The 27,055-nt window shown below is 44.1% G+C and overlaps 1 long non-coding RNA gene across 1 annotated transcript; it reads left to right on the top strand.

Annotated features, from left to right (window-relative positions):
- Positions 1–426: 426 nt before the first annotated feature.
- Positions 427–27,055, top strand: LOC130540881 (uncharacterized). The gene is made up of 3 exons (XR_008954899.2): positions 427–791; positions 25,625–25,748; positions 26,798–27,055. It is a non-coding gene; the product is annotated as an uncharacterized LOC130540881 (long non-coding RNA).

The raw sequence follows: 27,055 nt of genomic DNA, 5'->3' as shown, positions 1-27,055 counted from the left end.
GTTGGTTTTATTGGTTCGTGTAGCTGAGGAAAACAAAGGTGGAAAAATAATATCTGACATTTACTGAGCACATATTACACGCTCAGCACATGTTTTAACTCACCTAATCCTTATAAAGACCTTATGAGGTAGGTACTGAATGTAAAGCAGGAAGCAATCCAGGGATTTGAAAGCACTGGTACCTTCTTTTCTCATTTCGGCTTCTGTCCCAGTGCCGATCTTCTCTTAGACTGCTTCAGGTGGCAGGTATACAGTCGTCATTAACCCAGTGGCCATGGCCTGAGAGTTGCTGATCCAAAGGGAAAGAAATAGTTTCTCTTGCCTAGTTTCAGTCGTAAAATCCCAAGGAAAACTTCTGATTGGCTCAGCTTCGGTCATGTGTTCATTACTGGGCCAACCACAATGGCCAGAGGGAGTGGCAGGAAGTGGCAGTTCCTTGGAGAAACTAGGGGTGATTCTATCATAAAAAGGGGTGGGGGAGAGTAGATCAGGCAGACACAATCACTGAAGGAGGAGAGTACAGGAGATTTAGAGGAAGAAGATCTGTGAAGAGGTTTGGGAGGAGTTAAGAAGGGAAAGCAATCAGTCATTCTTCCAAAGGCCAGTCTGCAGGGCTGGGACTGAGCACAGGCTGAAATCAAGGTTGGACCACCTCTCAGCCCTTCTCAAGCCCTCCAGGCCTAGCAGTCTCCATCTGATCCTGTATTGGAAATGGGCATGGAAGATGCCACAACTTCTCAAGCTTTCCCTAGGAAAAGGGGTGGGTGAACTTCTGGCCTGAAGAATCTGAGGTAAGACACAAAGTAGCCCCTCACTGGCAGAAAGGTTCTTTTTGGTCTCACTTTTTATCTTAAACATATAGGAGTTTGCATCACACTCCATGATATTTTCCTGTGTGTCTTGTTATAAAGGTAGTTTATCCTGTAAAGATCTTCAAATAAAATGGTTAATTCAGGGCCTATATTCACCCTGTGGCCTTGGTAGCTGCTGGGATGCTGCTGGGTACCATAGAGCTCTTGGTACCCTGATTCAAGAAGCTTGGGCACATATGGTTGGCAAATCCAGACCCCAATGGCATGGAGTGCGGCAAAGGGCAGAAGGATGGCATTGATGTGGGACACTCCTGGGGGATTCATACTTTGCCCAAAGCCAGCTTGACATTCCTCCTTCTCTTCATTGACCCTCCATCCCTGTCCTTCATTCACACTTGAACCGGAGCTGGGGGGGGCGTGCATCTCGGGGCTGAGAGACTATCGTGGTGCTGGGTACATCCCAGGACCCAGTATTAATAAGTACTCAATAGATATTTACCAAATGCATTGCTGCTTCAGAATTCAGCAATAAAGTTAGATGTTTCCTAAAGATGTCTTTTAGGTCTTTACGAAAATCACTTTGCAAATATTTCATAAAATAAGAATAAACCATCAACTACACTCATAAAAAATATAATTTTGTAAAAATATTCTAATAATTATCAAATATTGTAACTGTTTATATACAATTATAAAATTTAGCAATTATGAAAGATGGTAAGAGTTGTCCTTTGTTCAGCTTTTCCGTGTGACAGACTTGGCATTGTGTTTTCCTATATGAGGTCAGTATGAGAGTATGATTTGAAGACAGCAGTCACTCTATTTTTAATTGTCCTATATCCTCTCCTTGCCACAACTGAGTGCCCTAAATATATATCCAGCTCCTCCTGACTCCCACCCAAATATTAAGTCACAATTGTCTAGCCTTTTGGGAGGCCAAGGCAGGCGGATTACCTGAGCTCAGGAATTGGAGACCAGCCTGGGTAACATAGTGAAACCCCATCTCTACTAAAATACAAAAAAATTAGCCAGGCATAGTGGTGCATGCCTGCAGTCCCAGCTACTCGGGAGGCTGAGGCAGGAGAATAGATTGAACACGGGAGGCAGAGGTTGCAGTGAGCCGAGATCTCGCCGCTGCACTCCAGTCTAGGCGACAGAGCAAGACTTGTCTCAGAAACAAACAAACAAAACCAGGCACGATTGAGATTATTTATGGGGTCAGCCAGCAAGGCTGGGACTGGGGTGCCCTGTTATATACTCTCACTGATTCTCCTAAGATGCTTCTTTTTTGCCTACATAACGATCAGGCCAGGAGGTCTCCACACCAGGCTCTGTTCTTCTGGCAGGGCCCCTGACCTTTTGTGTCCTGGAATACAGCAGAAGAACAGGATGGCATGGCCCTGCTGGACACAGTACTTGGGAAAAGGCCACAGACTCAACTGCTTGCTCCACAGCACGCACAAGGGCCACTGCCAAAAATATAATTACCCAGAAATGTGGAACCGAGACAATGCAGCAGAGGGGACTGAGCAGGGACAGTAGGGGAGGGACAGAGAGGCTAGAGGAAGTAGGGCTGGTCCTGAGGGACGGATAGAGTCCTTCTCAGTGGCCCAGTGAGCTGCGGCTGGGGAATAAGAGGCCCCAGGCACCAAGGAAGATGGATCTGCAAACTAGAAGCTTCTAAGGAAGTTGGCTTGACTCTCTAACTTTTCTGGAAAGAGAGAAGCCCTTTCCATCCTGCAAAATTGTGAATGGTCACTTTGCAACGGAAGAATCAGGCCGTCTTCCCTAAACAGAAGCAGAGGAGGAACTCACCCAGCTCTCCTCTGCCCAGTCCATGTTAGGCAAAACTAATCTCCCTGCTCCTCAGAGGGGATGGGAACAAAAGGTGGGCTACAAGCTCATCTGTGGAGAAACTACAGCGGAATATTTGCTGAGATCTTCGACCCAGAGGCTTTTGTGCAACTGCTAAGCTCATTTCAGGTCGCGTGACACTCTTGTGCCAGTCCTCACTGGTGTGATAGTTACAGAAAAGCTGGCATTCGTCTTTGCTCAAACAATGCCCCATCAACGTACAATATAGAATAAATGATTATTAATGACAAATTATGGGGTATCTCTGAATTGCTATGACTATCTCCAACCCTGAGAATGTGTCCTAACACACACCAATGCATAGATGTGACATGGGAAATATTTAGTGACTGGGGCCTCAGCTGCATCAGAACCAGCAACCAACCAGCAATCAGAACCAAGGGGGCAAGGTTCTGAGACATTCTCCTGTGCCTGGCATTGACAGGTTGGCTTATGAGTCATGGGAATCTCCAGGAGGTCCCAGGGAAGAGCCAGGGCAGAAGAGGGGACACTTGTGGATCTCAGGGCAGTGCTATTTACCAACTGACATGGAACTATTTCTTTATTTTAAAAACAGAGAGGCCAGACGCGGTGGCTTACGCCTGTAATCCCAATACTTTGGGAAGCCGAGGCAAGCGGATCACTTGAGGTCAGGAGTTTGAGACCAGCCAGGCCAACATGGTGAAACCCTGTCTTACTAAAAATACAAAAATTAGCCAGGTGTGGTAGCACTCACATGTAATCCCAGCTACTAGGGAGGCTGAGGCAGGATAATCACTTGAGCCTGGGAGACGGAGGTTGCAGTGAGCTGAGATCTTGCCACTACACTTCAGCCTGGGTGACAGAGCGAGACTCTGTCTCAAAAGTAAAAAAAATAAAATAAAAATAATTTAAAAATAAAAACAGAGCCAACTGAATAACCACATATGAAACAATGAAGTTGCATCCCTTCACACCATATGCAAAAATTAACTCAGAATGTACCATAGACTTAAGGATAAGAGCTAAAACTATAAAATCTTTAGAATCTTTGGGCCAAGGAAAGCCTTCTTAGACACCAAAAACACAAGAAACCTGAGAAGAAATAGATCAAAATACAAAACTTGTGTGCAAAGGCTAGCACCAAGAAAGCAGAAAGATAACCAACAAAATGAAGGGAAATATTGGCAAGTTATATATCTGATAAGGGAATCATATCTTGAATGCAGAAAGAACTACTACAGCTCAGAAATAAAAGACAAACAAATGTGAAAATGGCAAACGATCTCAATAGACATTTCTCCAAAGATAACATACAAATGGCCAGGAAACATGTAAAAAGATGTCCAACAACATTAGCCATCAGAGAAATGCAAATCAAAACCACAATAAGATGCTACTTATAGGATGGCTATAATTTTTAAAATGAAAAATAACAAGCGTTGGCAAGAATATGGAGAAATTGTCACCCTCATACAATGTTGATGGGAATGCAAAATAATATAATGCCTCTGAAAAGCAGTTTGACAGTTATTTAAAAAAATTAAGCATAGTTTCCTTATGACCCAGAAATTCCACTTCTACATATATATCCAAATGAATAAAAATATGTCCACATAAAAAAACTTGTACATAAATATTTATAGCAGCATTATTCATAATAGCCAAAAATGGAAACAACCTATATGTTTATCAACTGATGAATAGATAAGCAATGTTGGTATAGCCATCCAGTGGAATGCTATTTAACCATAAAAAGGAATGAAGCACCAATCCATACTCCAGCATGAGTGAACTCTGAAACCATGCTAAATGAAAGAAGCCAGTTGCAAAAGATCACATGTTATATGATGCTGTTTATGTGAAATGTCCAGAATAGGCAAATCCACAGAGACAGAAAGATTAGTGGTTGCCTAGGGTCACAGGGACTGGAAGGAAATGAGGGCGACTGCTAATGGGTACAGAGTTTCTTTTTAGAGTGATGAAAATGTTCTAATATTGACTGTGCTGATGGTTGCACAACTTGTACATTTTAAATGGGTGAATTGCATAATATGTTAATTCTATCCTGGGAAAGTCACTAGATGTGCCACATTGGCCAATATACAAACACGCTGTTTAAAAATGCAGACATGAGTGTGCATGAGTGCGTGCACACACACACCCCAAGCAGACACAAACAGGAGAAGAAGAAATTAAGAGAAACTGATCAATACGAATGGCTGTGAATGCTTTTCACAAGGGTGGCCACGGAGACTGAATTCTTGCTGCATAGTTTTGGCATAGGATGTCCTGCTGAAAATATATATAATTTTACCTCCCCAAAAGAATAAGAAGCTTTTGTACCCTCAAATAATTATGTTCTAGAACTTTCTTATTTGGGCAGTTTCTAGGAGTTGTACCTGTATCCCTATCATTACAGAAATAGGACTCCCAACGGTAATATTTGAAGAGACACCTGCACGAAGCTTATAAAATCCTGGTGCTGTTTCCCCCTCAGAAAGCAGACAATCTCCCTGCCACACCAGCAAACTGCTTCTGCCTAACACCAACCAATGAGAGGGAGTGGAAGAAAATACTCTCTGGGAAATTACAATGCAGTGATTCAGTTCCACGTCTGGGAAAGATGGAGGCCTTGTGGCTCACACCCAGGCCACGACAGGGAGCCCTGAGTTATACACTGTGTGGGGACATGGGGGAAGGCTATTTGCCAAGCAGAATAAATCCATCTTTCTCAGAGGGGCCTCTGAAGTAAAAAATGCACTCACTGGTTAAACACAATTCCAGGGCAGATGAGTTTGGGTTCAGGAAAACAATGTGGCCCGCTCAATGACTCATCTTTTGTGCTGCTGCACACTGTCACCACACTTGACTGTGCTGCCACTAGTGACATCTGACACTTGTTGAGCGCGATGATAAATACCTACACGCTTATCTCATTTCATCCTCAAAACCACTCAATGAGGTCAATGCCATCATCACGACCACGTTGCAGGTGGAGAACTGAGGTCCAAGGGGGCAGATGAAGTTTTGAACCCAGTTCTGCCTGACACCATTGCCACGTTGTAATCACTTATGCTTCAAAAGCAAGAGCTCTGAACACAGGCTTACACACCAAGAGGGGAGGAACGGCAGAGGAAGGGAGAAGTTTGTTCCTTGTTTTCTTCAGCCGTAGCATTGAACTACTGTTGAAATTCTTGAGAGGCAACATTTCTGAATAGGAGAAGCATATGAGAGAAATATACTCATCCAAGATACAGAGAGAAAAGAAATTGGAGGAGGGATATATCGCACTGAAATAAAACCTCTCTGCACATGTTTAGGGAAGACAGAAAAGGAGTGAGTGAGGAAGATAAGACTACAGAGATGCCCCTCAAAGACTGGTCCAGGTCTCCTTACCTTAGTCTACTCCAGAACACAGACAGAAACCCCTCACCTCATGTTCCAGCAGCAACCAAAAGGTCCTCCTGTGAAGGGCGCCGCCTCCTTCTCTTTTCCTTCTCCCTGCACTCCATTCAGGGATCCTACCCATAGATTAATAAGAACAGGTTTGGAAAACACATTTGCCCACTGTAGATTTAACCTGAAGTTTCCTGGTAGATCCACACTGAGCCAGGAGGAGAAGTCTGTGGGACAAGAAGGAGAACATCAGCTGGGTGCGGTGGCTCACACCTGTAATCCCAGCACTTGGGGAGGCTGAAGCAGGAGGATCACTTGAAGCTGGGAGTTTGAAACCAGCCTGGTCAGCATAGCGAGATCCCATCTCTACAAACATAAAATTTTAAAAATTATCCAGGCATGGTGGCGTGTACCAGTAGTCCCAGCTACTCAAAAGGCTGAGTCAGGAGGATCACTTGAGCCCAGGAGTTTGAGGCTGCAGTGAGCTGTGATTACACCTCTGCACTCCAGCCTGGGCAACAGAGCAAGACCCCATCTTAAAAAAAAAAAAAAGAAGCAGCAGCAGGACATTGACTGGGGCCAGAAGGACTAGCTCAAGTCTCAGCACCAACTCTAATGGGCCACCGCTTTGGTTTCTTTCTTTTATTTATTTTTATTTTGACATAATTGTAGATCTACAGAAAAGTTGCAAGAATTGTAAAAATAATTTCTAGGATGCCCCAATTAAAAGACACAGACTGGCAAATTGCATAAAGAGTCAAGAGCCATCAGTGTGCTGCGTTCAGGAGACTCATCTCATGTGCAAAGACACATATAGGCTCAAAATAAAAGGATGGAAGAATATTTACCAAGCAAATGGAAAGCAAAAAAAGGCAGGAGTTGCAATCCTAATCTCTGATAAAACAGACTTTAAACGAACAAAGATCAAAAGAGACAAAGAGGGACATTACATAATGGTAAAAGGATCAATGCAGCAAGAAGAACTATCTATCCTAAATATATATGCACCCAATACAGGAGCACCCAGATTCATAAAGCAAGTTCTTGGAGATCTACAAAGAGACTTAGACTCCCACACAATAATGGTGGGAGACTTTAACACCCCACTGTCAGTATTACACAGATAAACAAGATAGAAAATTAGCAAGGATATTCAGGACTTGAACCCACCACTGGACCAAGTGGACCTAATAGACATCTACAGAACTCTCCACCCCAAATCAAGAGAATATACATTCTTCTCAGCACCTCATTGCACTTATTCTAAAATTGACCACATAATTTGAAGTAAAACACTCCTCAGCAAATGCAAAAGAATAGAAATCATTACAGTCTCTCAGGCCACAGTGCAATCAAACTAGAACTCAGGATTAAGAAACTCACTCAAAACCTTACAACTACATAGAAACTGAACAACCTGCTTCTGAATGACTACTGGGTAAATAACGAAATGAAGGCAGAAATAAAGATGTTCTTTGAAAGCAATGAGAACAAAGACACAATGTACCAGAATCTCTGGGACACATTTAAAGCAGTGTTTAGAGGGAAATTTATAGCACTAAATGCCCACAAAAGAAAGCAGGAAAGATATAAAATTGACAGCTTAACATCAAAATTAAAAGAACTAGAGAAGCAATGCAAACAAATTCAAAAGCTAGCAGAACACACAAAATAACTAAGATCAGAGCAGAACTGAAGGACATAGAGACACAAAAACCCTTCAAAAAATTAATGAATCCAGGAGCTGGTTTTTTGAAAAAAATAAACAATATAGATAGGCTGCTAACCAGACTAATAAAGAAAAAAAGAGAGAAGAATCAAATAGATGCAATAAAAAATGATACAGGGGACATCACCACTGACCCCACAGAAAAACAAACTACCATCAGAGAATACTATAAACACCTCCATGCAAATAAACTAGAAAATATAGAATTTTTTTCTATATTTGGATATATTTCTGTATCCATTTCGGATACATTCCTGAACACATACACCCTCCCAAGTCTAAGCCAGGAAGAAGTTGAATCCCTGAATAAACCAATAACAAGTTCTGAAATTGAGGCAGTAATTAATAGCCTACCAACCAAAGGAAGTCCGGGACCAGACAGGTTCACAGCTGAATTCTATCAGAGGTACAAAGAGGAGCTAGTACCATTCCTTCTGAAACTATTCCAAACAATAGAAAAACGGAATCCTTGCTAATTCATTTTATGAGGCCAGCATCACCCTGATACCAAAACTTGGCAGAGACACAACAAAAAAAGAAAATTTCAGGCCAATATCCCTCATGAACATCAATACCAAAATCCTCGATAAAATACTAGCAAACCGAATCTAGCAGCACATCAAAAAGCTTATCCACAACAATCAAGTTGGCTTCATCCCTGGGATACAAGGCTGGTTCAACATATGCAAATCAATAAACATAATCCATCACATAAACAGAACCAATGACAAAAACCACATGATTATCTCAATAGATGCAGCAAAGGCCTTCAATAAAATCCAACACCCCTTCATGCCAAAAATTCTCAATAAACTCGGTATCAGTGGAACGTATCTCAAAATAATAAGAGCTATTTATGACAAACCCACAGCCAATATCATACTGAATGGGCAAAAACTGGAAGCATTCCCTTTGAAAACTGGCACAAGACAAGGATACCCTCTCTCACCACTCCTATTCGACATAGTATTGGAAGTTCTGGCCAGGGCAATCAGGCAAGAGAAAGCAATAAAGGGTATCTGAATAGAAAGAGAGGAAATCAAATAGCCTCTATTTGCAGATGACATGATTGTATATTTAGAAAACCCCATCGTCTCACCCCAAAATCTCCTTAAGCTGATAAGCAACTTCAGCAAAGTCTCAGGATAAAAAATCAATGTGGAAACATCACAAGCATTCCTATACACCAATAACAGACAAACAGGGAGCCAAATCATTAGTGAACTCCCATTCACAATTGCTTCAAAGAGAATAAAATACCTAGGAATCCGACTTACAAGGGATGTGAAGGACCTCTTCAGAGAGAACTACAAACCACTGCTCAAGGAAATAAGAGAGGACACAAACAAATGGAAAAACGTTCCATGCTCATGAATAGGAAAAATCAATATTGTGAAAATGGCCATACTGCCCAAAGTAATTTATAGATTCAATACTATCGCCGTCAAACTACCACTGACTTTCTTCACGGAATTGGAAAAAACTACTTTAAAGTTCATATGGAACCAAAAAAGAGCCTGCATTGCCAAGACAATCCTGGACAAGAACAAAGCTGGAGGCATCATGCTACCTGACTTCAATCTATACTGCAAGGCTACAGTAATCAAAACAGCATGGTACTGGTACCAAAACAGATATATAGACCAATGGAACAGAAGGGAGGCCTCAGAAATAACACCACACATCTACAACCATCTGATCTTTGACAAACCTGACACACACAAGCAATGAGGAAAAGATTCCCTATTTAATAAATGGTGTTGGGAAAACTGGCTAGGCATATGCAGAAAACTGAAACTGGACCCTTTCCTTATACCTTATACAAAAGTCAACTCAAGATGGATCAAAGACTTAAAATGTAAGACCTAGGACCGTAAAAATCCTAGAAGAAAACCTAGGCAATCCCTCCATTCAGGACATAGACATGGGCAAAGACTTCATGTCTAAAACACCAAAAGCAATGGCAACAAAAGCCAAAGTTGACAAATGGGATCCAATTAAACTAAAGAGCTTCTGCACAGCAAAAGAAATTATCATTAGAGGGAACAGGAAACCTACAGAATGGCAGAAAATTTTTGCAATCTATCCATCTGACAAAGGGCTAATATCCAGAATCTACAAAGAACTTAAACAAATTTACAAGAAAAAAACAAAAACCCCATCAAAAAATGGGCAAAGGATATGAACAGACATTTCTCAAAAGAAGACATTAATGCAGCCAACAGAAATATGAAAAAAGGCTCATCATCATGACTGTTCATTAGAGAAATGCAAATCAAAGCCACAATGAGATACCATCTTATGCCAGTTAGAATGGCGATCATTAAAAATTTTGTCAGGAAACAACAGATGCTGCAGAGGTTGTGGAAAAATAGGAACACTTTTACACCGTTGGAGTGTAAATTAGTTCAACCATTGTGGAAGACAGTGTGGCAATTCCTCAAGGATCTAGAACTAGAAATACCATTTGACTCAGCAATCCCATTACTGGGTGTATACCCAAAGGATTATAAATCATTCTATGATAAAGACACATGCACACGTATGTTTATTGTGTCACTATTCACAATAGCAAAGACTTGAAACCAACCCAAATGTCCATCAATGATAGACTGGATTAAGAAAATGTGGTATATATACACCAAGGAATACTATGCATCCATAAAAAAGGATGAGTTCATGTCCTTTGCAGGGACATGGATGAAGCTGGAAACCATCATTCTCAGCAAACTATCACAAGATCAGAAAACCAAATACTGCTTGTTCTCACTTATAAGTGGGAGTTGAACAATGAGAACACATGGACACAGGGTGGGGAATATCACACACCAGGGCCTGTCGGGGGGTGGGGGGCTAGGGGAGGGATAACATTTGGAAAAATACCTAATGTAGGAGACGGGTTGAGGGGTGCAGCAAACCACCATGGCACGTGTATACCTATGTAACAAGCCTGCACATTCTGCATATGTAACCCAGAACTTAAAGTTTAATAACAAAAAAAAATTTCTATAAGCCTTTCACCCAGATGCCCTAAATGTAAACATTTTATCATCTTTCCCTCTCAATTGATAGACAGATACAGATATATATGAGTACATAAACATACACAAGCATTACAAATAGATACATATGCATATATACAAATATATGCATACACAGGTATACATACATTCTCTCTTTATCCCTCTCTCTCTCTCCCTCTCTCTCTCTCTCTCTCTATATATATATATATGCACACATACACATTAAAAACCACTGGTACTTGCAATTCCTATTCAACACTGCAGAGCTCATTAGATCTTTCTGCTTCTCATATTGGTAACTCTCTTCCCATCAGTGAGAAACCTGGCTCCCACTATGCACAATGTATTTACTTTTTGCTTAATCCTAGAATACAGTCAGTATTTTCAGAATTCATCATTTATTCGTCTGCAAAAAAGAAACCTCCCATCTAACATTTAAGACTCATTAGTCCCAGGAGTTTGAGACCTGCCAGGGCAACATGGCGAGATTCCATCGCTACAAAAAAATTTAAAAATTAGCTGGGCATGGTAGCATGTGCCTGTAGTCCCAGGTACTCGGGAAACTGAGGTGGGAAGATGTCTCAAGCCCAGGAGGTTGAGGCTGCAGTGAGCTGTGACTGCGCCACTGCCTTCCAGCCTGGGTGACAGAGGGAGAACCTGTCTCAAAACAAAAACAAAAACAAAAACAAACAAACAAAACTCAGGGTTCTTTAGTCCTTATTCCAAGCACTGTGTTCCAGTCACTGGTTCAATCCCCCTCCCACCTCCACCTTCCTTTCAATGTGGTTGCGTGTTTCATTTGAAATACAGTTGACTTTATTTGTTTCTACTTACATCTCATTTTAAGATTTTTTTTGTTCCTCCTTGTTGTCTTTTCCCTTCCTTTTTTCCTTCCCTTCCTTCCTTCATACCTTCCTTCCTGCTTCCTTCCATTCTCTCTTTCTCTCTCTCTTTCTTTCTTTTTGAATACATGAAATCTTAACAGATTTCCAAGAGTCAGAAAATATGAAAAAATATAATCAGAGTAGTGTCCTTTCCCTATCATTACGTCTCTGCTTTCAGCCTCGTTACCACCTACCCCTGTAACTAACCAATCTCATTATTTCTGTCATATCCTTCTAGTTCTACTGGGTTTTTTTCTTGCTCAAATGAGGAAATATATGTATATTTTCTTATTTCCCCTCCCTTCTTACACAAAAGGTAGCACCCTACCTTAACAGTATGCCCTGGAGTCATCCCAGGTAAGTCCATAGATATCATTCTTATTCTTTTTTACAGCTGCATAGAACTCCATTGGGTGAATACACTATAATCACTTAACTACTCTCGTGTGTGGGTGTTTGGATTGTCTCCAGTGTTTTGCAATTACAAACAATGTAGCAATTAATACCTTGCGCATACATATTTTCACATTATGGGAAGGTTAGCTACTTTTAAATGTTACGTATCAGTAAGGATTAGATCCAACTTTATGTAATAGAAAACTCAAAATAACAGAAATATGTAATAGGTTACTGCTAGCCACACAAAAAAAGATCCAGAAGCAGGAAGTCCAGGTTGTCACTGTGACTCATCAGGGAGCCTGGCTCCTTCTGTCATTCTATTCTTCCATTCTTAGTATGTTATTTCCATACTTAATTACCTCATGATCTAAATGGCTGCTGATACTCCCACCATCACATTCGTGTTCCAGGAAGGAAAAGGATGTAAGATCAAAAAGGGCTTTCTTCAGCTGTTACTCTTTTATGGAGACATTCTGAAAGTGTCTCCCAACAACTTTCACTTACGTCTTATCTTCTAGAATTCAGTCACATAGCTACAGGGAGATTGGGGAAAATAGTCTTGTAGCTGGTCACACCACTACCTTCAGTGATTAGGGTTTTTTTGTGTTTTTTTGGTTTTTTGTTTTTGTTTTTGTTTTGTTTTTTTTTTTGAGACGAAGTCTTGCTCTGTCACCAGGCTGGAGTGCAGTGGTGCGATCTTGGCTCACTGCAACCTCTGCCTCCTGGGTTCAAGCAATTGTCCTGCCTCAGCCTCCCAAGTAGCTGGGATTACAGGCGCATGCCACCATGCACAGCTAATTTTCGTATTTTTCGTAGAGATGGAGTTTCTTCATGTTGACCAGGATGGTCTTGATCTTTTGACCTCGTGATCCACCCATCTCGGCCTCCCAAAGTGCTGGAATTACAGGCGTGAACCATGATTAGGGTTCTTTAGTTGAGGAGGAGGGGGAAAATGTGTGTTGGTTGGGCAACTAGCAATCCCTACCACGTTACTACAATTAAATTTTCACTCCTTCCATCACTACTATACAACCAGTATACCTTTTGTTTATGAGGGTGACCTAAAAAGTCACCTCTCTCCCCGGAGTACTTTGGGATAATTTGAGGTGCATTCTCATAGTTCTGAACCAGTATAGGGCCCTCCCCACTTGGGGACCAGTTGGAGTGATGGCCGCCGGCTCCACGGGAAATGTCCAGGAGAATGCATTCACTAGGGCCACGCTGTTATACAAGCCACCAGGAGGGACAGGTGTTTTCATGAGAAGGGAAAATACAATGATTGTATTAGTCCGTTTTCATACTGCTGCTAAAGACATACCTGAGACTGGGCAGTTTACAAAAGAAAGAGGTTTAATGGACTCAATGTTCCACGTGGCTGGGGAGGACTTACAATCATGGTGGAAGGTGAAAGGCATGTCTCATGTGGAGGCAGACAAGAGACGTAACCTCGTACAGGGAAACTCCTCTTTATAAAAGCATCAGATCTCGTGAGACTTATTCGCTATCACGAGAACGGCATGGGAAAGACCCACCCCCATGATTCAATTACCGCCCACTGGGTCCCTCCCATGACACATGAGAATTATGGAAGCTACAATTCAAGATGAGATTTGGGTGAGGACACAGCCAAACCATAGCAATGATCCTTCAACAAGCAGAGGAGATAAACCCAAAAGCCAGATGCCACTGTCTTTCACCAGAGATGAAAGTAACAATGTACTCAATGTCATCTAGAGTAGCAAATGTATCAAGAGACTTTAAAAAGTGCCCAGGTTAATCCCAGAGGGGATAGAAACTGTCTTACAAAATGGCATTACATACAAAAAGAATGATGTCAGGAGTGCCAGTAAAGGCAAAGTGCTCATGTGTGAGTTTGGGAGTGGAGGCTGCAGAGGGATGTGGTTCAGTTGGGTAGGAGGAGTGGGGACTGAGCTGTTGGATTTCTGCTCCAGAACAAGGAAAATGGGACTCTCACAGTGGCTCAGTGAAAAGTGCTAGGGTTTTGGAGTGTGATGGAGCTGAGTTCACACCCCAGTTTTATGTGTGACAACCATAAAGTCACTTTGTTCCTCTTGGGCCTCAGCTTTCTCATCCACAGTCTGCTTTCTAGCATGGAGCTGTGGGGAGAATTAAAGGATAGATTAAAGATTCAGCAAGGCGTTTATTAATCATTAATAGTTACTGCCATGGCTGGGTGTGGTGGCTCACGCCTATAATCCCAGCACTTTGGGAGGCTGAGACTGGAGGATCGCTTGAGCCCCGGAGTTCAAGCCCAGCCTGGGCAATACAGCAAGACCTCATCTCTATAAATAAAAATAACTAGCCAGGTGTGGTGGTGCACGTCTGTAATCCCAGCTGCTCAGGAGGCTGAGGTGAGAGGATTGCTTGAGCCGGGAGGTTGAGGCTGCAGTGAGCCATGATTATGCCACTGTACTCCAGCCTGAGCAACAGAGCAAGACCCTGCCTCAATTTTTAAAAAAATAGTTAGTATCATATCATTTAGTATGAAAGTTCTCAGTCAGTCCTTCCCTAAGTGTTCATGTCTGGTTACCAGACCCTTCTCCCACTTGGACGGAGGATTAGAGAAAGGAGGAGGGCAAACACCTTTCTGGGAGAGGCCGAGCTGCAGCCCCCCAGGGAGAAAGGGTAGAAAACCACAGGTAAGGGATTTTCCACGCTTCTTAGGGTCGATCCTCCTAACCGTTTGTTAGGTAGAACCAGACAGCATGACAGGTCCAGGGGCCCACAGAGGCCACCGCACATCAAGATATGGAAAGTTTCCATTTTTCATGCCCTAACATGCTGGGTCTAAAGGAATTTTGTCCCCAAAGGGCTGTTCATTAAGGAATCACCTTCCTTACACTCAGGACTCCAGTGATGTCAACCTATAATTTAGTGTTGTCCCAGTGACCACTGGCTGTGCAGCCCTGGACACGTCTCAGTCTCTGGAAATTGCCCTACCTTTCCCCTTGGGGTGTGCTGAGATGCCCATAAAAGCTCTTCTCTGGATGTTTGAAGTATCAGAAAGTGGTCAGTTTGACAAAACAAATGTGTCTGAGTAAGCACCTTAGTTCTTACTCATTAAATTCTTGGATAAGACCAAAAAAAAAAACCTGCCATTAATTGAACACCTACTATGTTCCTATACTTTATATGCATTCTCTCATCTCACCCTTACAACCATTCCATGGGTGTGGGAGGCAGCTATTATCATCCCCATTTTGCTGTAGATGAGATTCAGAGAGGTTATGAGGCTTGCCCAAGGTCACAGAGTCAGCAAATAGCAGATTTAGGATCCAAACATAGTGCTGTCTGACCCCAAATCTATAGTCTTAAAAAGTTGGGTGTGGGCCAGAGGCTGTGGTTCATACCTGTAATCCTAGCTCTTTGAGATGCCATGGCAGGAGGACTGCTTGAGGCCAGGAGTTCGAGGCTACAGTGAGCTATGATTATACCACTGCATTGCACTGTCCACCTTAGGCAATAGAGTGAGACCCTGTCTCAAAAAAAAAAAAAAAAAAAAAGTCAGGTCCTTTGGCAGAAGGTCTTTCAAAAGCTCAAAAGTGCGGCTTGCGTGGGAAGGTGTCCTCTGGTGTGGGTCTTCCACAAGTCCCCAGAAGCCTTCATCCTACAAAAGACTCGATCATGTCCAAAGACAGCTGCTGGCACACAGCATCCACTGGTTGAGATGCAGATTTCCCCCTTTGCTTCTCAGCCACAGTAAAAGCAAAGTTTATTTTCATTGCCCTGCTTCCCCATGTTGGAAGAAAGCAGAGCCTGGGCCCCACATTCCATTCTAAATAAGGGATGGGAGGGCTGTTAAATTTAATTAAGATGATTTTTGCATTTTGAAAAAAGTATTACACACAGACACACACACACACACTCACCCCTCCGCCCTAGGCAGAACCTCTGCACCATTTCCAGAATTGAGCTCGATATCAACCCGGTGCCACACTCACATCTGCCCACAACCATGAATCCATCTACAGGACAGGTGGGCAGTCAGCACGTCATTTCAGAGGCTGCTCATTCAGATTTGATTGATTGAGGCCAACACAGTGCCTCACACCAATAATCCCAGCATTTTTGGAGGCTGAGGCGGGAGGATCCCTTAAGCCCAGGAGTTCAAGCCCAGCCTGGGCAACATAGCAAGACTCCATCTTTACAATAAACAATTTTTTTTTTTTTTTGAGATGGAGTCTCACTCTGTCGCCCAGGCTGGAGTGCAGTGGTGCAATCTTGGCTCACTGCAAACTCCGACTCCCGGGTTCAAGCCATTCTCCTGCCTCAGCCTCCCGAGTAGTTAGGACTACAGGCGCCCCCCACCACGCCTGGCTAATTTTTTTTGTATTTTTAGTAGAGATGGGGTTTCACCGTGTTAGCCAGTATGGTCTCGATCTCCTGACCTCATGATCTGCCCATCTTGGCCTCCCAAAGTGCTGGGATTACAGGCGTGAGCCACCGCGCCCAGCCACAATAAACAATTTTTTAAAAAATTAGCCTGGCATGGTGGCACATGCCTGTAGTCCCAGCTACTCAGGAGGCTGAGACAAGAGAATTACTTGAGCCTGGGAAGTCAAAGCTATGGTGAGCTATGATGGTGTCACTGCACTCCAGCCTGAGTAACAGACAGAGTGAGACCCTGTCTTAAAATATAATACAATATAATATAATGTAATGTAATGTAATATAATATAATATAATAAACATAATATAATATAATATAAACAAAATATTTGGTTAGTCGGTTGCCTGGGTCTGTCTTCTCCCTCCTCTTTGGAACCTTTTTTTTTTTTTTTTTTTTTTTTTTGTGACAGAGTCTCAATCTTGTCTCCCAGCCTGGAGTGCAATGGCACAATCTCGGCTCACTGCAACCTCTCCCTCCTGGGTTCAAGCCATTCTCCTTCCTCTGCCTCCCAAGTAGCTGGGGTTACAGGCACCCAGCCACCACACCTGGCTAATTTTTGTATTTTTAGCAGAGACAGGGTTTTACCATCTTGGCCAGGCTAGTCTCAAACTCCTGACCTCAGGTAATCTGCCTGCCTCGGCCTCCCAATGTGCCAGGATTACAGGCATGAGCCACTGCACCCAGCCGGAACCTTGTTGGATTTCCACTGCTCTCTGACTCCCCCATGCTCCATAAAGGAAGGCAATTGTGACCTGTGAGTAACTAAGATTCAGGCCTTGGGAATGGAGTAAGAGGGATGGGATGCCACTAATAACGGGCTGTACCTTCCCACTCTGGCCTGAGCAGTCACTGGCCAATTGAGGAAGGCAGTGTTCTAAGACTGCCCTTCTCAAAGTGTGATCTGTGCACCAGCATCATCCACATCACCTGGAAACTTAGAAACCAGGGCCTTGGGCTCCACCTTAACACATGCACGTTCATGTCTGTGAAACTCTGCTCCAAGATCTGAAGACCTGGAGCCCTCCCCCACACCCCACCCTAAATCCAGACAGCTTAGCTTTCAGGAATGGGTACCTTGACAAATGAATAAATAGTTTGCCAGAAGGAAAGTTTGAGAAATATTACATGCCAGGTTCCTCTCCAGAGTGCACAAAACACATTAGCATATTCAAGGCCCTGATAAGTCCTGCATTAAAGCAACATATTTACTTGTGTTTGACTGAATGCCTCCCAAACTTATTTGGCCACAAAATATTCTTTTCCTAGAACACCCAATTGTAGAATATATTTTGGGAAGCACTGCCTTTACTTGTAAGAGAGGAAACCACAATTCTTTACCTCATCTTTAGGATAAGGCAGCTGTGCAAAATATGAGATTGCATTTTAATAACCAGTTCCAAGACCTCAGGATGTACAAATCAGAAGCCTAGGTTAAAGGTGACAGGCAAGCTTATACCAATTACCTTTAACTAGAGCCACACCCTCCTATTTCCAGGATTTCAGCCTCAATTCCCACGGTCCCTCAAACTCAATATGCTGAGCCCAATTTCATTACAGAATGCGGCTCTCTGATAACATCACCACTTTTTTCCTAGGTTCTTCCCTCCCCCACTTATTAATCCGCTACTCACCCCTCCCGGCCCCCACTCCACCCCATCCCTGCACTGCCTTGGCCTCTCCATCTAATCAGTTGCCAAGTTCATTAGATCTTATCTCTGCTATGTCTTTCAACACTTCCCACCCTGTTCCTTCTCCCTGTGACTAATCTGGCCTCTTGCCCCCAGGCACCTTCCTGCCTTTATTTCTCTATAATTCATCTTACTCCCTGCAAATAGAAAGATTTCTCAATGCACATATGTGCTTCCGTCACTCATGGGCTCCAGTCCAGGCACTTGCTTAATTCTAATTCTAGTATTATTCCCATTTTGAAGATCAAGAAACTGAGGCACAGAGAGGCTACGTGACTTGCCCAAGGTCACATATATCGTGAGCGGTGGCAGGAGAATTTGAGGTTGGAAATACCGCATCAGAAGCTGAGTGCTTGGTCCCTGCATAAAAGCATTCTGCACCATGGCCTTCTAATAGTCCTGCTCATACCTGCTGCCTCCACCGTGCCAGACCCACCACTGCGGTGGAATATGGCACCATTCTCCATCTCCAGTCATCAACACTGTCATGAAATTGCTGCCCAAATGCATCAAGTGAGGCACGTGAGATGCAAAATTTCAGAAGGCACTCTGCACTCTCACATCCCCAGGATGCTTTTGGGGGAGGGCATCCTCATGTGCCCTCAGGTGGCCAAGCGCCTTCAGGTGGTGCTTTCATGGAGGGCATCCTTACATTTTGCACTGCAGGCACCTTGCTTGCCTCACCCTAGTCGTGGCTCCACTCTGCATATATCATCTCATTTAATCCTCAGAAGAAGCCTGTGTTGTAGGCTGGTATCGTGATTATCATCATTAGCATTTTACAGATGGGAAAACTGGGGTGCAGAGAGGTAAAGTGATTTGATTTGCCTAAGTTGAGGTCCCGACTTAAACCCCAGGCCATCCAACTTTAAAGCTATGCTCTAACCCATGGGGCTCTGTGGGATTCGTTTATGGCCCAAGAATAGCACAAATGAAGTTTGTACTTGGCAGAGTGCTGGGGCACCCGTAAGAGGTGCGCTGGATGGGGCACAGGAGCAAGAACACACTGGGAGGGAGGAAGAGCGCACAGGGAGGTGGCATTTGAGATGAGACGAGAAGCAGCTAGGATTTCAACAGGTGGCACTTTGGGGGAGGGCATGCTAGGAGGAGGGAACAGGAAGTACAAGGGCCAGGGGCTAGGAAAGGGCAGGGGCTGTTCCAGGACAGTGTAGAGCTGGCTTTGGCTGGAGTACAGAGCACGTACACAGAAGGTAGTGTGGAGAGGCACTGGCTGGGGACAGGCCAACAGGGGAGCACCCCTAGTGTGGTGGGACAGCTTCATCCAGCTACGTCCCAGGACAGGGAGACTTCTCTTGGGGCCAGAGCGGGCTTCAAGCCCCCACTGGGTCCAGCACCTGCCCACATCTGTGGAACCCAGATGGGAGCAAGGCTTTGCCCTTTCTCATTGGAGCTGAGTGCTTTGCCCCTGCATAAATGAATTCTGCGCCATGGCCTTCTAGGAGTCCTGACAACAGGGGAATGGGCCAAGGGCTCTCAGCTTGCCTGGGGCCTCACTCTGTTGTATCTTGGCCTGACTCAGCATGAAATAAGCAGGACCCAGAAAGCTCTCGTGGGCCAGGAGCACAGGCGAAGTCCCAGGGTGCACAGAGGAGGCAGAGTCACAGGGACTGGTGTCCAGGTTCTTGGGGAGGTGATAGTAAGGAGGCAGATATCAAAAGAGGGCTTGGCCACATGCACTGGGGGAGAGGAAAAGGCCTGTCTTCTCCCTTCCCTCTGCATGTAAAAACACATCTTGACTGCCACCATGCTAAAAAGCCTGGAAACATCTTCTAAGGAAGACTGGAGTGCCCTGGTTTTAGGGACACAGGCTCTTTCTCAATTACTGATGTCCAGATTGCCCTCTCTGCAAATCACCTGGGGAAAACATTAATCCCTTAATGCAGTGGTCCCCACCCTTTTTGACACCAGGGACCAGTTTTGTGGAAGATAATTTTTTCAGAGACTGGGGTGGGGGGATGGTTTCACGAAGATTCAAGTGCGTTACATTTATTGTGTACTTTATTTCTATTATGATTACATTGTAATATGTAATGAAATAATTACACAACTCACCATAATGTAGAATCAGCAGGAGCCCTGAGCTTGTTTTCCTGCAACTAGACAGTCCCATCTGGGTGTGATGGGAGACAGTGACAGATCATCGGGCATTAGATTCTCGTAAGGAGCAGGAAACCTAGATCCCTCGCATGCATAGTTCACAATAGGGTCCAAGCTCGTATGAGAATCGAATGCCTGCTGATCTGACAGGAGGCAGAGCTCAGGCAGTAATGTGAGTGATCAGAAGCAGCTGTAAATACAGATGAAGCTTTGCTGTCTCACCCACTGCTCACTCCTGCTGTGTGGCCCAGTTCCTAAGAAGCAACGATCGCGTGGCCTGGAGGTTGGAGACCCACGCCTGAATGGGCTCCACAGCCACCCAGCATTCTTCCCGCTGGCTCCCATCATGCACTTGGTGTGGCCTCTCAGCGTGTCTGTCTGGACTCTCTTCTAAGATGTGTGTTCTCAGCCGAGAGAAGCATGTCAGGGCTAGGGTGGAAGCTGCCGAGTCCACAGCTCAGCCCCACATAGCTTCACTCCAACTCCACGCCTCCACATGGGGTGACTTCTTGGTCCCCAGGGGAGCTCCCCACTGGAATCACAGCAAAGCAGGCCTATGGGTGCCCACGGCTGTGGCCTCCCTGCATGGCATCAAGGAGGTGGTTGGTAAATACTGGTTCAATGGAGTCATGAATGTTTCTAACGGGGCTTCTGCCAAGTCTCCCTGCACCTGACACTTGGTTACCTGGCAAAGACCTCCCGGGCAACCGTTACCTGCCACCTACAGTCACCAAGTCTTTCCAGTAACTGCTCCAATGACCACTTCTTTGTTGTAGTAAAATATATATGACAGAAAATGTGCCATTATAACCATTATCTCTCATTCAAGTCTATCATTCAGTGACATCTACATTCACATTCACGATGTCATACAGCCATCACCACTACCTAAGTCCCAGAATATTTTTATCACCCCAGAAGGAAATCCCATACCCCATTCCCATTCCCCCCTTCCCTAACTCCCACCCTCAGCCCAGGCAACCGTTCATCTGCTTTTTGTCTCTATGGACTTGCCTATTCCGGACATTTTGTAGAAACAAAATCACACAGTATGCAACCTTTTGTGTCTACTTTCTTTCACTTAGCCTAATATTTTCAAGATTCTTCTGTGTTGTAGCACAATCAGGACTCCATTCCTTTTTATGGCTAAATAATATTTCATTGTATGAATATACCACAAGTCATTGATTCATTCATTTGCGGACGTTTGTATTGTTTCTAGCTTTTGGCTATATGAACAGCGCTGCTATGGACATTTATGTACACGTTTTTGTTTGCACATCTATTTCCAATTCTCTTTGGAGTGGAATTGCTGGATCATGTGGTTAATTCTATGTTTAACTTACTGAGGAACCACCAAGTCCTATTACCACTTTGTTCTGAGATGCATACACCTTTATCATAAGACATCTAGAAAATGCATACACACATAAGAAAACATTAAATCACAAATAGTCATGGCACTCAAAGATAAACATTGTCAACTGTTCTGAATGTTTCCTACTAGAATTGTTTAGAATGCCTAAATATATACATTTACTATATAATTAAAAGTTTGTACAAAAGTGGGATTATAGAAATGCCATTTAATGTCACACTTTAATGCCACCTTCTCAAAGACAAACCTGATTAAAACCAAACCTCGGTACTTCCTGCTCCTTCCCAGTATGATTTTACTCCCTGGCATTTATCATCCTCCATCTCATCTATATCATGCTTATCATAAACCCTGCGAATGCTGGGATTGCTGACTGTTTTGTGCAATGCCTGGCACACAGAGATGCAGTAAGTATTTGTCAAGTGAATTAATACTTTTAAATGAATGAAAAGGCAACCAAGTCAAAATTTAAACTGGATTTCAAATGCATTTGCCGATGTGTAGTAGAAATGGTTGTGCATTACTTCCTGTTGGTGATCATCCGCACCGGAATCTCCACGGCCCTCATTCTTTTGCAAAATGCTTTATCCGAGGCATAAATATGGTCCCTGGGAATCCTATTGGCTAGAACCAGGTCATCACCAATCCTTGAGCTTTCTGAGTTTGATTTTGCAAGGAGGCCCCCTCATTTCCATCCCAGGCTCCCAGAAGGGCAGGGGGCTGGAGGTGGAAAAAATCATCCTGAAAAATCTCCAACAGCCAGAGCCCATTTGGTCCTAATTTCAGAACGGGTTTCTTCCGAACTCCAACCGAAGCCAAGATCCCCAAAGGGAGACCATGTCTCTGCCTCCACCTTCCTGTCTATGTCAGAGCAATTCTCCCAGCCACCTTGTCACAAGCCCGCTGTGCTGCTGATATTAGTTACAGATGATGGCAATTAGGGGCCGAATCTCTCTGGCTCCTGGTAGAATATTGAGACAGAGCTACAGCTATTTTAAGATTTTAAGCAGATTTATACTTAGTGCTTCAAAGAAGGCCAGCCAGCAAGGAAAATATGGTAACTGTTGCTTTAAATTATAGCTATCATTACTTCAAAAGGATATTCAATCAGAAACCACTGAAGACTAAAACTATTTACATCTCCTGACACTTAAAAGCAAGCAAGCAGTTTTAGCCTGTCAGCCTTGGACATGTTGGCTACAAAGAGAGAGGTACCTCTCCGACCTGCAAAGAAAAACATTTTCAAGGGAGCAGGAACTGAGAAGGTACCTTGGGAGTCCTCCTGCTTGGAGCTTGCCTGCCATCTCTCTCCCACAGCCTGTAAAGGAAGAGTTTGGGGTCTGGGGTGTGTGGTTCTGCCCAGGTCTGCAGACAGCAGTCTCCAAACCCCTGGAAAAGCCGGCTCTTTAAGCCAGGATGACTGCCCCTTTCTGCCTGGCCTCTGGCTTTCAGGCCCCTGCCCTGGGGAAATCCTGTCTCATCCCATTAATACAATTCCCAGGACAGGGCTGCCTCCTTCTTCTTCCTGGATTCCACTGCATGAGCTGGACAGCAGGGCTGGGTGATATATCGATCAGAATCAGAGCCAGTGGAGCCCTTTGTTAACAGAGAGAGTCGCCCAAAGCATGGGCTTTGAGGATAGACTTCTCCAGGTTAGAGTTCAGGCTCTTGAATTTACTAGCTGTGCGACCTTGGACAAGCCACTTAACCTCTGTGAGACTCAGCTTCCTTGTAAGTAAACCTGGGATGATTCAAATCTCCCTTTCATATGATTTTTGAGAAACTTCAGTGAGACAATGTGCAAAAAGCACTTTATTAGTTAGAGTAATGCTAGATGCTGTAACAAATAGTCCTGACAGTTTCAGTGGCTGAACACAATAAACCTTTCTCCCTCGCCTGACAATTCAAGGAGGGTGTTCCTAGTCAGCAGGCAACTTTTCTCCCTGTGATGATTTGGGTGGTTTGGAATCCATCCATTCCACGACTGTCATCTCCCAGGGTTTAAATGTCTCTGCTTCTAGTCTCAGGAAGGAGAAAAAGGCAGTCGGCTGGGTCCTCTGAACGTAGAGATGATTAAGATTTCACAGGTTACTCCAACTTGTGAGATCAGTTAAGGAAACAGCCTTTTTTGCTCTGTGTGTGTCTGTACCCTCCCACCCACCAAAAATTTGCATTTGGAATTAGACGCTCTCCTACTGGCTGCCATAGCCTTGTGCTTACCGGCATCAGCCACGGCCCCTGGAATGTAATTTTGTGGGCACAGCCTGGACTTCCATTTTTCACAGAACAGAAGAACTCAGCACTTGGCACACAAGAGAGGTTCAATAAATATTGGCTGGAAGAATTAAACAGTAAAATCCAGGACCCTGCCACATTCCCCAACAGGGCAGGTACAGATTAGTGAATGTTCCTAAATGAGTGATGAGTAAATGTTACTACTTGGCAATCTGGAGAAAGAATATTGTAGGCGTTCCCTATACCAGAGGCAAACTGTGGCCTGTGGACCAAACTCAGCCCACTGCCTGTTTTTGCAAATGTTTAATGTTTTGCTATGTGTGTATGCATTTTCTAAATATCTTATGATAAAGGTGTATGCATCTTGGAACAAAGTGCTAATCGGACTTGGTGGTTCCTCAGTAAGTTAAACATAGAATTACCATATGATTATTAAAAACTCAGGAAACAACAGGTGCTGGAGAGGATGTGGAGAAATAGGAACACTGTTACACTGTTGGTGGGACGGTAAACTAGTTCAACCATTGTGGAAGACAGTGTGGCAATTTCTCAAGGATCTAGAACTAGAAATACCATTTGACCCAGCCATCCCATTACTGGGTATAAACCCAAAGGATTATAAATCATGCTGCTAAAAAGACACATGCACACATATGTTTATTGTGGCACTATTCACAATAGCAAAGACTTGGAACCAACCCAAATGTCCATCAATGATAGACTGCATTAAGAAAATGTGTCACATATACACCATGGAATACTATGCAGCCATAAAAAAGGATGAGTTCATGTTCTTCGTAGGGACATGGATGAAGCTGGAAACCATCATTCTGAGCAAACTATCCCAAGGACAGAAAACCAAACACCACATGTTCTTACTCATAGGTGGGAATTGGACAATGAGAACACTTGGACACAGGGTGGGGAACATCACACACCAGGGCCTGTCATGGGGTGGGGGGAGGGAGGAGGGATAGCGTTAGGAGATACACCTAATGTAAATGACGAGTTAATGGGTGCAGCACGCCAACATGGCCCATTTATACATATGTAACTAACCTGCACTTTGTGCACATGTACCCTAGAACTTAAAGTACAATAAAAAAAAAGAAAATGGACTACTACAAATAAATAACTAAAACAACCCCCAAAAAAGAATTATCATACAATCTAGAAATTCCACTCCTGGATATATAACCAAAAGAATTGGAAATAGATGTGCAAACAAAAATGTGTACACAAATGTCCATAGCAGCACTGTTCATAGTAGCCAAAAGCCAGAAAACGCTACTGTTTTGCGCCTGTACACAAGGGCCTGGGAAATGGAGACCCTGGCTGGGTTACTGCCTCCCAGGGTGAACTCTACACTATGGCAGAAAAAGCTCAACTTTTTGGGGGACAGGTAGCTGTTCTCCGCCTCAAGCACTTAGGGCAGTGTTACTCATTAATATTAATATTATTTTAACTGTAATTGTTTTCTTATTCAACCTTCCAATTGTACAAATGAGATCCAGGGAGTTGAGGGCAAGGTTACGGCTAGTCAGTGACAGAACTAGAATTGGAACAGAACTCTCTTGGCCTCTGACCCACCCTTGGAGCCAGGAGAAGGAAGAAGTTCCGACTCAGGGCTATTTGCTTTAGATAGGCAGGGACTTTGGAAAGTTCATTCCCTGTCTTAGGAAGCCAACATTTCACAGCTGCTGATAATTTTGCAGGATGGAAGGTCAACTTTGCTCTTCTCCGGGGTTCTGGAACCAGACCTTCCTAACCTGCTCTGCTCACCTGGAGCCCCAGCCCACTGTCACCCATGCCCTCATCTCCAGACTCTTCTTCCAGCAAGTAAGAGTCACAGCAGGTACCACACTGGGCGGAGATCCATGGTCTCCAGGTGGGAGGAGGTGACTGCCTGTCCCTGTTCGGAAGCTATTAAAAAGAATGCCTTCTTCTTGCCTTGACCCCATGGCCCACTCTGCCTCCAGCCTGGGGTGGGTAAGGCATGTCCCTTGTTGTCTTGGGCTCACCTCAGCCCCTACCTTGCCAAGCAGGCCTTGGGTGGCCAGAGCAGGTACACACAGGCTGTGCAGCCTGAGAGACAGCAAGGTGGGGCAGGTGGTGGCATGGGAGTAAGGTGAATGCTGTGTGTTACCTGGGCAAGTCACTTCCCTCTCTCGGCTTCCACTTCTCCAATGCCACTTGCTCTGCCTGGCTTGTGGGGCTGTAGAGGGTGGGGTAAACATCTGCAGGCATGACAATGTCTTGCATAGTGGATGCTTGCTTATTTTTCAACCTCCCCTAATAAATTCCATCTTCTTTCCATAACAGTAATTGGATTTGTGTGGGGGAATTACCTAACACTCCCCCACTGTGTGTAGTCTTCAAGGACAGTCAATCAAGTTGCCACACCCCTTCCCTGCCCAATGGGTGTGTACATGACTCCAGATCAACCAATCAGAATCTTCCCTGGGACTTTGAATCTTGAGTGAAGTCACAGAGGATGGGAGAAAAAGAGAACAGATGTAGTTGTTTCTTCCCAGCGGGGCAGCCTGCTCCTACCCACTTGTACACACACACATGTGTGCACACACACTCTCACACACACACGGATACTTACACACTGTCTCACACTCACATTCACAGTCACACATTCTCACACACAGTCACACACACTCTCACACACACAGATACACTCACACACTCTCACACACACACATACTTGCACACACACTCTCACATACACATACTATCACACACTCGCACACACATTTACACTGACATCTGAGTCCTACAGTATCTGCAACTCCTCCCTAAGGGTTTGCTTGTTTCTTCAACTAGGCCATTGGCCCCTTGAGGGATGACATCTTATAATTCTGGATTTTTCTTTTCCCCAGCTAGGCTTGCAAAGCAGAGATGGTGGGTTGGAGCACCAGCTTCCGTGTCAAGCAGGGCGGGCTGCACTCCCAGCGCCCTGGTGCCTCTGGCTCTCGAGGCTTGTTCCTCATCTCTAGCTCCCTCACAGAGTTGTCCTGAGGCTCACAATGGGAACACGTCAATAAATTACCTATTGCATTAAAGTGAGTTGTTATTATTGGCACAATTGTTATTGACGCTTAAGCCTGGAGGCAAATAAATGATTTTTAGCTGCAAAA

Source organism: Pan paniscus, chromosome 18, assembly GCF_029289425.2.
Source record: "Pan paniscus chromosome 18, NHGRI_mPanPan1-v2.0_pri, whole genome shotgun sequence".
NCBI lineage: Eukaryota > Metazoa > Chordata > Mammalia > Primates > Hominidae > Pan > Pan paniscus.
This window is presented reverse-complemented; position numbering and strand designations above follow the sequence as displayed.